This window comes from Puma concolor, chromosome A3 (genome assembly GCF_028749965.1).
Source record: "Puma concolor isolate L17-30 chromosome A3, mPumCon1.1.hap2, whole genome shotgun sequence".
In the NCBI taxonomy this organism is placed as follows: Eukaryota; Metazoa; Chordata; class Mammalia; order Carnivora; family Felidae; genus Puma; species Puma concolor.
Genome location: NC_141669.1, coordinates 56763471 through 56777641, shown reverse-complemented (window position 1 = coordinate 56777641; position 14171 = coordinate 56763471). Strand labels below are relative to the sequence as shown.

The window sequence follows — 14171 nt, the reverse complement described above, 5'->3', positions numbered from 1 at the left end:
AGGGAGGGTTGCAGGTAGTTAATATTACTCTTCTGTACTCCTCTCAGAGGACAAATATCCCATCATTAACACTCAGCTGTTAAAGCACAGAACAAAAGAAAAGTGAGTCAGGGATGTAGAAAGAACTTTCCCTATTTGTCACTATACACACGAGGGTAGGGGTTGCTTTTCCACTGGAAATGTGCCATGGAGTTGGCTTATCATCAGGTGAACCTATCAGCTACAGAAGGTCCCTGGCTTACAGTGATTCAGCTTAGGATTTTTCAATTTTATGATGGTACAAAATGATATGCATCCAGTAGAAACAGTATTTCCAATTTTGAATTTGGATCTTTCCCCAGGCCAGCGATATGCTCTGGAATCCTCTGTTCTGATGCTGGGCAGTGGGAGCTGCAGTGCCCAGTCAGTCACGTGACTGCAAAGGTCAACAACCACGTGACTTCAAAGGTCAACAACCGATATACTTACCACCATTTTGTACCGTACAACCATTTTGGTTTTCACTTTCAGTACAGTATCCAATAAATTACTTGCTCTGTTCAATGCTTTCCTATAAAACAGGCTTTGTGTTAGATGATTTTGCCCAGAGGTAGATTAATAGTAAGTGTTCTGAGCACATTTAAGATAGACTCGGTTAAGCTATGATGTTTGGTAGGTTAGGGGCATTTTCGACTTAGGATATTTACAACATATGATAGGTTTATCGGGATATAGTCCCATCACAAGAGGAAGAAGATCTGTAATTAGATAACATTCGAGGCAGTGCTGGGAATCTAAGTATGCAACCCTTTTTGAGACCCTGTTCCAGTTCTGGTGATACTTCTACAAGTGGGAAATTTCTTGCTAATTCCTCATTTGCCCATCCTTTATTTTATATACCTAAAAACTGAGTTTGAGGGCACTTTACCAAGCTCTTCGAAGCATTTTCTTCCTCCCCTTTGTAAATTCCGAGAGGCTGGGCAAAGCCATGTGTTGGTATAGTTCAGGACCTTCAAACGTTTGTAAAATGCCTATAAATGAAAGAGAGGTGTCCTGGTATCAAGCTAAACCCTGTCTATAATCTGAGGCCTTCCAAGGAGACAAAGAAGCTCTGGCATCCCCTAATATAGTTGCAACACACATAAGATGGTGGCCCTTGAGGTAAACATAAAATAATTGTAGGTAGGGGCTTATGCAAAAAGGCTAAATACTAATTCCTGAATACTAGAAAAACAGTCACCCTGAAACAATGGGGCAAATTAGCATGCAGCCAGCCCAAGGCTTTTAGCTGCACGCAGGCACATGTCCACCCATGCGCGTGGGCGAGCGCGCGCGCGCGCGCGCACACACACACACACACACACACACACACACTTACACATAAGCTCACAGTGATGAATGCTTGGTCCTTGCTGGGAGGTCAACACGAAGAATCTTTCTTGGGAAAGCAGCATGTCAGATTTCAGACACTTTCCCTACAAATGGGCTTTCGCTACTTGAAGAGGGGGCTTTCTGATCCAGATAATAAAGTCCGTTTACATGAAAAGATGCCACTTTCAATGTCATGATTAATTTCGGAAATACCTGGCATCTGAATGAAGCTGAGACTTCAAGAAATGACTGATGATGAGAAAAGATAATTAGGCAAATGTCAAGAGCTTTGCTTGGTGACTGAGGGGCTGGCCGGTCTAGGTTATCGTGTACTCACTCCAAATGGAAATGAAAGGCTTTTGTGGGGAGTTGGGGATGTTCAACCTATGGTTACATATAAACTCTCTTTACCTCACATTTCTCTGGGTTTTACTCCATCGTGACCAATGGGCAGCCGGCGCTTACCTTCAATGACTTCTTAGTGAATCCCAGACAAAGCTGTCCTTGTTTTTCATGAGGTTGAAAAATGTAAATTTATCTTGCCTTACATGTCATATGTTCAAAAGTGACCTCTCTGTTCTGAGCCTATTCAAAAATCTCATTGACTTCTCCTCCCCTCCAAAAAGAGAAAAATGAAAAAGAAAAAAAGCCAAACACCACTTAATACTCTGCAGAAAGCACTTTGAAGACAAAGGCTGAAGTGGGTGGTAATGTAAATCTACCCCCTCACACATTGTTTCTGAACCCATTCTTCTCTTCTCTTCTCTTCTCTTCTCTTCTCTTCTCTTCTCTTCTCTTCTCTTCTTTCTTTCTTTCTTTCTTTCTTTCTTTCTTTCTTCCTTTCTTTCTTTCTTCCTTTCTTTCTTTCTTTCTTAATGGTTGTTTTTCCATTGGTGAATTCGAGGATGTCAATGGCTCTGGAGATTAGTGACCTCCATGAGCTCGAGATCAAGTTGATGGAAAGCAGAGGCACCCCTAAGGGGCCAAAGGAGTATTTTTCCAAAGGAACTCCTTAGAACAAAGAGTGGTAAGAGACAGGAAGGTTCTTTTCTTACTTTTTCTGCCTGACGGTACATTGTAAGTCCTCTAAAAAGATATTCATCATAGACTGGATGTTTGTAGTTATACTGTGGTCCATGTGTGATTCGCAGCAATCCTAATTTCTTCACTTTACTCTTTCTTCTTCTGTCTGATTTGACATCTAAAGGAGGAAAGTGACTCCCTCCATGATACCATCCCCAAGCAATGGAACTCCTCCAAGAAGAGAGGAGATGGTCCAGAGAAAGATCCTAGCTAGCCATTTAGGCCTGGGCATACCAATTTAGGCTTACATCTGATATTGGTTAATGCTTGCTACAGGTTGAATCGTGTTTCCCCCTCTCCCCGCCCCCCCAACACACACAGAAGCTAAGCCGAAGTCTTGACCCCTAGTACCTCAGAATGTGACTTCATTTGGAAATAGGATTGTTGCAGATTTAAATAATGAATACGAAGTCATACTGGAGTAGAGTGGGCTCTTAATTCATTATGCTCAGTGTCCTTCTAAGAAGATGATGTGAAGACAGAGGAAGAGAGGGGTGTGTGTTGCAGTTATAGTCCAAGGAATGCCAAGGACAGATGGCTATCACTCAAAGCCAGGAAGAAGACTTCTTCCCCACAGAGTTCAGAGGGAGCAAGTCCCCACCAAAACTTTGCTTTGGGATTTGGGGCCTCCAGAGCTGTGAGACAATAGATTTCTGTTTTCAGACACTCCGTTTGTGACATTTTGCTCTAGCAGTCCTAGGAACCTAAAGCAGTGGTCCTATAATTTAATGTAGCAGGCCTGTAAAGAATTCTCTTTGTCCCTGACCTAAACTCTTATAGTCTTACCCCAATTTTATCATAGTGGGCAGACACAAATTTACTAAGAGACAGTATCACTTGTCACAAATAGTGAAGGGTGTATAGCTCCATATTTGCCAGAAACATAGAATCTGTCTCTAAAAGCCTTCGCGAACTGTAAACATACTCCCAGCTTATGTAAAACTGCTCAAGTGTCATGGCAGCCCGCCCTCCCAAATGAAATGCTGGGTCTTTACTGAAATACCATATGCAAAGTACATTAAGTACACCGTTAGACACTCATTAGCCTATAACATAAAACACCATTTAAAGCAAAACATGAAAGGAGAAACAAACCTAAGTGTCAACCTGCTTTATTTCTTTGGAGAAAATACATTAAAATATATTCATAGTAAATATCTGAGGTCTTTGACTAAATATGTTTCTAATAGTGGAATAAAGCTGGAAAGAATTGAAATTACCCATTGTGTAGAAATTTCTACTTAAAATGGGACAATTCCATCATTCAGTATAGTTTTAAAAAGCTGTTCACCCAAAATAGTAAAGTATGATTAGTACTGCATTAGAAAATAATATATATAACTTGGTATGAGCTAATTTCCTCCAAGTTTTCAACCTTGCTTTGGAAATTATATTGCTTACTGGCAGTTTGTAAAATGACAAAGTATTAACGATAAAAACAAAAAGGTTACTCTACTGTTTATAATTCATTTATATGACATAGCACAAACATATTTACTGAAGAATGCCATTTCTTTGGATTTGAGTGTTTGCTACTGTTCAAACCATCCATCCTGACAGCTAAACAATTTTAAAATTAAAGACGCTTTTTGCTGTGGGCGGGGGGTAGAAAATTGTGCAAACGGGAGAGGGTCCCACAATCCAAATACAGTATGGCTGTGTTGTTCTATTTGCTTTTAATCATCCATAATTCCTGAGATACTTAACATTTTATGTTTAAATATTAACTCAGTACAAAGCTTTCCCCCTGCTTATGCATAATTTCATCTAGAAATTAATATCTCCCACTTATAATGCATCAAAAACTAGAAACATTTTCCTTCCTTAATGGTGTAGGAATTAGTGTAATTTTAAAGCACTCAGGATATAATTATTTACATGTACTAGAAATATTAACTAGTAGAATTATCTGATCAAGGTACATGGAAAGTTAGGGAAAAGAAAAAACATTCCTTTAAGTTATAAATAGCTATGTTAAAAGTTACTTAAAAAGACATAGATTATATGGACATTCCCAATTATAGAAAAATGTGTTCCTGGAATCCTTTGAAAATTAAATATGTTTCTGTATTCTCAAATAGTGTAAAAGTACTTTAAGAATATTTTCTTTATTTTCTGTTAAAGTTAGTATACATGTGTATATGGCTTTGGTATTATTAGAAGTGATAGAAAAAAAGAAATGAAGTGTTAATTTAATAAATATGTTGCCAGTTGTGCCCAAATTGAATGCAATGCATATATGTCAATTGGATGTATGTATACTTGTAATATTTTTATCACTATTATGAAGTGTGCTTAGTTTTATAAATTCATATGCTCATTGTGATGATTCACATGCTCAGCTTAAATGGAAGTTATCATTTTTCTTTTTTTGTTTATAAAGGCATGGTTTATATTTCTCTGTGATTGATTATACTCCTGAAAGGTTTTGTGATTAAGAATATAGTATATATTTTTTATTAAGTTATTTTACACACAAATGGCAGGGCCCAAGGGGTATTTGGGGTTTACAGGATTTTTCTAATATATGTGTTCCCTTCTGTATTAAAGCTGCTAATTAGTGCTTTTAAACAGCTCAACACTGAGTTGTTGGAAGCCACCATATCAGTGGCTAATATAAAACTGTTTATGTGGCAGGATATATAAAATAAGAAGGTGTTAAACCCAACACAAATTGAGTGGCAGGGGGTTCCCACCAGTGTTAATTTTATGTTTGTTTTGTCTCATTTAAAGTTAAGATGCCTGTGTTGTAATTGGGATGTGGAACATGCTGTACATACAGATGGACTGAAATGTGTCAATGTATGAGCTGCATTTGTCTGGCAAAGAAGTCAATGGGTAGTTTTATCAGGAAACAGCTATTCCTAAACACTAGTTTTTATTTTTAACAGAAGGACATATGGGTATTAAAAAATATATATGCTTAAAAGTTTTTTTTAATGTTTATTTATTTTTGAGAGAGAGACAGACAGTGAGCAGGGGAGGGGCAGAGAGAGAGAGAGAGAGAGAGAGAGACAGAGAATTCAAAGCAGCTCCAGGCTCCGAGCTGTCAGCACAGAGCCCAACTCGGGGTTCAAACCCACGAACCGTGAGATCAAGACCTGAGCCAAAGTCGGACACCCAACCGACTGAGTCACCCAGGGGCCTCAAATATATATGGTTTTATATAGGATGGGTATACAAGATATGCTCAAAGTTCTGATTCCTGCTAAGCACGCTCAGTGAGATTTCTATAGTATTTTTACATACTTGTCTAACAAGGCAGTAATCCATTAACAGAATTTTGAATTTCTCAAGACAGTTTCACTACTAAAGATCAATGTCCATGTGTTTAAATGAATCCAAGAGTTCTGATAGCATAAGTCAGATTCTATCTCAGTATTATGAGTGAATCAAGCTACAAGGAATCATGAGAGGTCTCCTGTTTCAAGCCAGGACTCCCAGTTTCCACAGATATACCCGTTAGAAAACTTTCCATTACTAAGTCCTTCTGGGACAATTTACTATTCTCCCTCATCATTCCAATCAAAGTTTCAAAAGATGACTACTTTATTATTGTACTTCCTGGGCCAGACCATTTCATCTTAAGTGAAGTACAGAAAGACCACTGGACAAACCTGCAGGAAAGCATTTTTACTAAATATTATCTTCCTGCACCAAAGCACACTGGTTTCAAATATGCATTCTGCCTAGTTTTATTCCTCACCACAATGTCTTCTATTATTTTCTCCATGAGTGCTCAGTGTTAGAAAGGTTTTTGTGGATTTGATTTTCTTTAAATTTTGATGCCTTAAAAACAACTCTATTGTTGTTTTGAATACGAATACTTGGAAATTCTATGATGCTCTATATGGAAAAGGATATGTTTCTTACAGAAATTCAGCAAGATTTTGGGAATGTCATATGGCAACCATAAGCTGGATCTTAAAATTACATATATATATACACACATATGTAAATATATATGATCAATTGTATACACACACACACACACACACACACACACATATATACACATAATCAATTCCTCTGCCAACCTTTTAATATGAAACATTTCAAACATAAAGCAAAGGCAAAAGAAGTTTACAGTAGATACCTATACTCACCACCCAGATTCTACCATTATCACTTAGCAATGCTTGCTTACCATATACTTTCCCATCCATTCAACCATTATATATTTGTTGCATTTCAAAGTAAATTAGAGATGTTACTATATTTCCTTCTAGATATTTTGACATGCAAACCATTAGCTAGAGTTCCATATTTCTTTAATCTCTGATGTAAAATGTATGTACAATGAAATGAACAATTAAATCTATAATTGCTAAAATCTGGCAAACATATACACCTATGTAACACAGTCCTCTATCAAGTTATAGAATAGTTTCATTATACCAGAAAGTTTCATAATGGCCATTCCCAGCCAATCTTGTCCCATACCCCACCGGCAAAAAAACAAACCTGATTTTTTTTTTTAACTATAGATTTTTTTGCATGTTCTAGAATTTAGTATAAATAGAATTACACAGTATGTTCAACTCATGTTTAGCTTCTTTAACTCAGCATAATATCTTTAAGATTTATTCATATTGTTGAATGCATTTTTACTGATGAGTAGTATTTCATGTTATGAGCAAATCACAGCTTCTTTACCCATTCTTCTATAAATGGACACATGAGCAGTTCCAAGTTTTTGGCTGTCATAAATAAACTGTTATGAACATTATAGTCCTTTGTACAATATGATTTAATTCCTCTTGCATAAATATCTAGAATTGGAATTTATGTATGTAAGGTAGTCATATGTATAATTTTATGAGAAACTGTAGGAACTTTTTCCAAAGTAGCTATACCATATTACAGCCTTCTCAAGTACCCAGTGTGGGATATAAAGGAGAAAAAAGAAGACACAGGGAACACAATGCCATATCTGTCATTGGTCCCAAGTCCAGTTTGTTCATCCCCTAGGCAGTATGTCTTCTCTTCCCCTCTTTCAGTCTGATATTTGTTTTACATATAACATTCAAGATTTTAGCTATACTTAGGGAGGGATAGGGAAGAATAGGGTGAAATAGGGAAGAATAGGGAGAAATGTGTCTACCTCATTTGTCTGGAATCAGAAATGTATTGCTATTTTTATTTTATTCTATCTTGAACATGCTGTTAATGACTGGAGGCAGGAACTGTCAAGTGAGTCTCTGATGCTCTTGACTTACTATCGGTGGAGGTGAAATAGAGCTTGCCATAAGTTTGAAGACAGAAGATACAGCAGTCAGAGTTTATGATTAACAGGAATTGTCTAATCTCTGTCTCATGAGAAGATGCTTTGCATAAAAAGGACTCATAACACTATTGAGGGATGCTAGATGAAAAGAAGGGGACATATTGGTAGGTTGCAGCATGGGTAGCTCAGAACGATGACAGAGGAACAAATCGCATGCAAATCCATAAGTAGTATCTGGGGTTTTCAGAGCATAGGTGATTCAGAGTGGCATTTTCTGAAAGCAGGACAAGGGTTGGGCAGCTACAAAGTAAATGCCCTTAGTGGTTGAGATGTGATGTAGGAAAAGTGTATGAACACTGCCCATGTCCCCATCTCCACTGGCCTGCCCTTGTATTCGGTGGTCACATCTTAGTTGGAGAGGGACCTGAGGTCCACAGGGATAGGAACTGGTTAGATATAATCAGGGAAGGTGCAGTTCTTAGGGAGAAATCTGACATTGAGCACAAGTCAGCTTTGAGCAAAGCAGTGAAGAGTGGGAAGAAACATGGAAGACAAGGTAACAGAAGGAATTATATTTTTGTAATTAATAATGAGGGTATTTTCACAATGAGATGGCCACAGGGAGGGTGATTTTTTTTTAGTTTATTAGAGAATAGTGAGAAGAGAAATAAAAGGAAATAAAGACAAATAATGGAATTAAGGCTTTTAACAGCCACAGTGCAGGAAAAAAACATCAGTCTAAAAAATCTTTTTATAGTTTTTAGTAACTTCCCATCTATATGCTCGCAGATTACTTGTCATTTTATCTTTTCTTGGTCTTTTTTTTAATATATGAAATTTATTGTCAAATTAGTTTCCATACAACACCCAGTGCTCATCCCAAAAGATGCCCTCTTCAATGGCCATCACCTACCCTCTCCTCCCTCCCACCCCCCATCAACCCTCAGTTTGTTCTCAGTTTTTAAGAATCTCTTATGCTTTGGCTCTCTCTCCCACTCTAACCTCTTTTTTTTTCCTTCCCCTCCACCATGGGTTTCTGTTAAGTTTCTCAGGATCCCCATAAGAGTGAAAACATATGGTATCTGTCTTTCTCTGTATGGCTTATTTCACTTAGCATCACACTCTCCAGTTCCATCCACGTTGCTACAAAGGGTCATATTTCATTCTTTCTCATTGCCACGTAGTACTCCATTGTGTTTTATCTTTAATGTGTCACCTTACTGGTATTCTTATTTGACTCTTTACAGTAACATGTGTTGGTTTCAGGGCAATGCATATCCAATATGAAGTCATTTGTCAGGCAAAGTACATCCACATATTACATATCCATATCCATATCCATATCCATATATACATATTAGATATGCAAATCTTTTTGGTCTTTGACTTGATGTGTCTAAAATCTCTCTTCTCTGTAGATTCCATTAAAAATATATTGGAGGTAATGCTTGCCTCAATCAGTGTGTGAGTCCTTTTTGGGTTGCTTTTATTCCTGTTTCACTTTGAAAGCCAAATAATCTTTATATGATATTACATAGAAATTCGTTGATTTGCTAACTTGAGACATTTTGTCTTGACTCATGAAGGCATCTTAATGACACAGTTGAACATGATACCAAGCAGCTGCCACTAAAGTATGGTGTATTTCTTTGCTTCTCAGGTTGACCCAAGAGCCCCTGGAGATTAGCTGGTTTTCTGAGTAGGGAGGGTTGGGTGTCATGAAATGCTACAGGATAAACATGGCGATGTGCCCAGGAGCATCAATCTTATTTGAGAGGCTGAGAGAAAAATTTTGAGGAGTAAAGTGATTTTGCATATACAGAGAAGTTAGCAGATTTCCATTTTCTGTGTCATACAATTTTTAATTCTTCACAAAAGCACAGAAAGTAGAACATTTATGCATAAGAAATAACTGCAAAATTTAGTACTTTGACATTATTCACTCATTACTATTAGTGCTGCAGACCCATCAAAGAGAACTGAGGATGATTTGTGGGGAGGATATGGAACTAATGACTTAGGTCCAATGGACTAGTACTTTTTCTCCACATAGAAGAGTAATTTCTGGGTGGGTCCTAGGAGGTTTGCATGATTAGAATTTTGGGAAAATGAGTTTGTCCCCTGAGATCTAGCGTATTTAAGTCTTAGTCTACACATACAAAATGTTTCCCACATATTTGTTCAACTTTCTGCTCTAGTTATACTCAGATATCTGTTGACAAACATTTTCTCATTTTTAGTACCATTTCTTCATACAGTGAGTTCCTTGGTAATATAAAAACCAATAATTCTAGAATTTGGCATTTACATGTTATTCTTCATTTTCCTTTAAAAATTAAATATAAACATTCTTGGAGCTTAAACTTCCTCACAAATGCTGAAGGCAATTAATTACTTAATGAGCAAAATAGTGAAAGAAATTTGGGACCCTTGGAAACTACTGAGGTGGCAGAGGTAGTACATTCCTGCCTGATGATCCTAATAATAAGCTGGAAGGGGGATGATAAAGCTTAGTGAATAACTTGAGAAGGTGTAGTCAAGCTAAATAGCAGCAAACTTAAAAAGCATGGGATATACTTAGATGCTTTTATGTATTTTTATTGTTGTGGAGAAGGAACTTGGTCCACACTTTGGTATTGTCAGAGAAACCTGTGAGCAAAAACGATAAAACATTGAACTTATAGATCAGTTCTTTGGGGAACTGATGCGCTATCAAGTCTTTCAATCCATTCACATGATATATCTTTCCATTCATTTAGGTCTTATTTGGGTTTTTCATCAGTGTTTGGTAGATTTAAGCATACAGATTCTAAGTATATTTTGTTAGATTTATACTCAGAATTTTATTTTTTGGAGCTATTGTAATAGGTACTTTTTTTTTTTGAAGTTTTATATTCCATTGTTTATTGCTAGGATGTAGGAATACAGGGTATTTTTGTTTATTGACTTAGTATCTTGCAAATTTCCTAAACTCATTTATTATATAGATTCAAATAGATTCTTTGTCATTTTTCTATGTATATAAGCATGCTCTCTGTGACTGGAAACAATTTTATTTCTTCCTTTCCAATATGTATGAATTTTATTTCTCTTTCTTGCCCTATCACACAGGCTAGGACTTCCAGTATGATGTTGAACAGCAGTGGTGAGGGAGGGCATTACTGCCTTCTATCAATGTTATGGTAAAAGCAACTAGTCTTTCACCAATTTGAGATTCCAATTATACACATGTTAGGATGTTTGATTATTATATCATAGCTCTTGGATATTCTTTCAGTTTAGCACATTTTTTATCTCTTTGTGTTTCAGTTTGGGTAACTTCTATTGATCTATCTTCAAGGACACTGATTCTTTCTTTGGCTGTGTCAAATCTACATGTAAACTCTGTTGAGGGCATTTTAAAAATCTCTGTTACTATGTTTTTATTAATAGCATTTCTATTTGAGTCTTTTTTAGTTTCCTTCTGTGTTGAAATTATTCATGTGATCCTCATCTTGTCCATCTTTTCCATTACAGACTTTAATATGATAATCATGATTATTTTAAGTTCTCTGGAGCTTTCACATCTGTTCTATATTTGAATATGGTTTTGTTGATTGTCTTATCTCTTGGCAGTTGTTTTTTGTTGCTTTTTTTCATAATCTCATTTTTTTTTCTTTTGTTGAAAGCTGGGCGTCATGTGTAAAATACTAGAGACTGAATACTTTTTATGCATGGAAATGGGCACCTTTTGCTTCTGACAGACCCCAAGTTGCCCCACACTCTTACCAGCCTAAACACCTTCTCCATAAATTTGCTAACAGCTTCAGATGATTATTCCTAATCTATGTCTGGCTGTATCTGCCCTAGGTAAGCAGGTGCTCACATCCTACCACTCCCTCCAGCCACTTGTCTTTCTTTAGATTTTAGACTAATTAGTTCTGTGACCACAGCTCTATGATAGCTTCAAGAAAAATTGTGAACTCGTAGTTTGTTTTTTTTGTTGTTGTTGTAATGGTTAAAGTGATGCTATTTCCGGGTCTCTACATCCCCAATCAGTGTTTTATATATTAAAAAAAATTTTTAAGATATAATACAATTACATAGTTCAAAACTGGGTAATACTAAAAGAATAGGTAATATTATGACCAGGTTTGAAAAGTCAAAAATTACTTAAATAAGAATCTCACTTTCACTCACTTCTATCCATCCCATTTCTTTTCTCTCCTTCTAAGTTTTTATTCCAGTATTTCTTTTTTTTAATTAAAAAATGCAGCAAAAACACCTGTATATGCTAATTATCTCTCTCTCTCTCTTACATGAAAATTTTTGCCCTTTGGTTTTTCCTAATGGTCACGTAGAGATGTTCTTTATTATTTTCACAGGTACATGGTATTCTTTGTGGGTATACAATACTTTATTCAACAGTTGCCTATTGTTGGACACTTAGGTTGCTTCTAACCTTTTGCTATTATCAATAATATCACAATGGGCAATCTTGTGAAACTGAAAAATAATATATTTTCCAGTTCTGTAGTGGAATTTCTGGTGGGAGATAAATTAGACATCTGTGCTTAGTCTATTATCTTTGCTCAGTTCTTCACATTTATTCTTTAGACAACTCCATCCTAGTTCCTGCCCCCACTACTTCATTGAAACTGCTATTGTTAAGGTCAACATTGATCTTCATATAGCTAAATCTAGTGGTCATCTTTTTTTTTTCAATTTTTAATGTTTATTTATTTTTGAGAGAAAGAGAGAAAGAGAGAGAGAGAGAATGAGCGGGGGAGGAGCAGAGAGAAAGGGAGGCAGAATCCAAAGCAGGCTCCGGATTCTGAGCTGTCAGCAGAGAGCCCAATGAGGAGATGGAACTCAGAAGCCATGAGATCATGACCTGAGCGGAAGTCAGATGCCACTTAACCGAGCCACCCAGGCGCCTCTAGTAGCCATCTTTTTAGAAAGCATCTTGTTTGACCTCTCAGCAATGGGAAGCTGTATCTTTTCTTGGATTTTATGACCCACATTATTTTCATCTGGCCTCCATTTATTTGACTATTTTCATTTGCCTGTGCCAGCTGCTCCTACACAACCCAATCTCTCAACATTTAGAAGCTTTCATTTCTCCCCACCCCCTTGCTAATGCTGATGCATATATGAATAAGAGGAAAGTACATGAAAGAAATGTCATACTTTTGTTGAGTTTAAAATTGGGAAAGACCTGCATGTCACTCCCCAACTGGTAGGAAATAAAAGTCCCAGGGAAGCAACAGAGATGGATGTAAAGTTTCTAATCAGATGGTCTAAAACAGCCTCTCAAGGTTCTCACACATTTAGCACTATGCAAGAAATAGCCAAATGTGTTCCTTACTCTCAGGAGGGGTGCAAAAGTAGCTGAAACACACAGAAAAACAACCAAAAAACAACCAAAAAACAAAAAACCCCCAAAAACCCAAACCCATCTATATTAATACATTTGTCAAAATGACATAGGACATGAAATTATTTTTTTTAGCTAAAAAAGAACATAAAGATGAAAGAGGTTGTATATTGACCAAGGCAATGTCATTGATGTCAGAATAGAACCTGGTTCTCCTGTTTCCCACATAAATTTTGCTTCCTCCATTTTAATACATTTGCCTCCAATGTCACAGCAATGTTTAGGACATCTGAAAGAGTGGAATTTTGTAGAAGTCTATTTTATCTTAAATATTTGTGTAGGATTTTAATTCCATATTATATGTAATTTATGCTTGTTTTAAAATTATTTTTATTTAATTAAAAATTATATATCTAGTATTTTAAAAAAACTTTAATGTTTATTTATTTTTGAGAGAGAGACAGAGAATGTGAGCAGGAGAGGGACAGAGAGAGGGGGAGAAGAGTCTGAAGCAGGCAGCACAGAGCCTGTTGCAGGACTTGAACTCATGAGCTGTGAGATCATGACCTGAGCCAAAGGTGGGTGCTTAACCAACTGAGCCACCCAGGTGCCCCGTATATATCTAGTATTTTAAATTATTTTTCTAATCTTAAAAAAAAATCCACCTTGAGTTGCATGACGCTAAAATTAATTTCCCTTTTTTATGTTTAATAGCCATGTGGTTTTTTCTTCTCATATTTGTTCATACAATTTACTCATATTTTTATATACATATTTTTATGACCATTTTTCTTATTCATTTGTAGAAGCTCTTTGTTTTTGTACTCAGGACAAATGCCATTCACAAACATAATTTTTCAGTAAATATAACAATTTCTTGTTTTTAAAAAAACTTTAATAGGGCACCTAGGTGGCTCAATGGTTGAGCGTCCAACTCTTGATTTCAGCTCAGGTCATGATCTCACGGTTCGTGAGATTGAGCCCCACATCAGGCTCCACGCTGACAGTGCAGAGCCTGCTTTGAATTCCCTATCTCTCCCTCCATCTCTGTCCCTCTCTCACTTATGCTCTCTCTCTCTCAACGTTTTATTTATTTTTGGGACAGAGAGAGCCAGAGCATGAACGGGGGAGGGGCAGAGAGAGAGGGAGACACAG

General features: G+C 36.7%; 1 long non-coding RNA gene across 4 annotated transcripts in view; it reads right to left on the bottom strand.

Moving 5' to 3' along the window:
• Positions 1-635: 635 nt before the first annotated feature.
• The window catches only part of LOC147582465 (uncharacterized), a 529319-nt gene continuing 515783 nt past the window's right edge, over positions 636-14171 (bottom strand). For all 4 annotated transcript variants that reach the window (XR_015248720.1, XR_015248722.1, XR_015248723.1 and 1 more), the window contains one exon: positions 636-1010. This is a non-coding gene — a long non-coding RNA (uncharacterized LOC147582465). The remainder of the gene's footprint in view (positions 1011-14171) is intronic.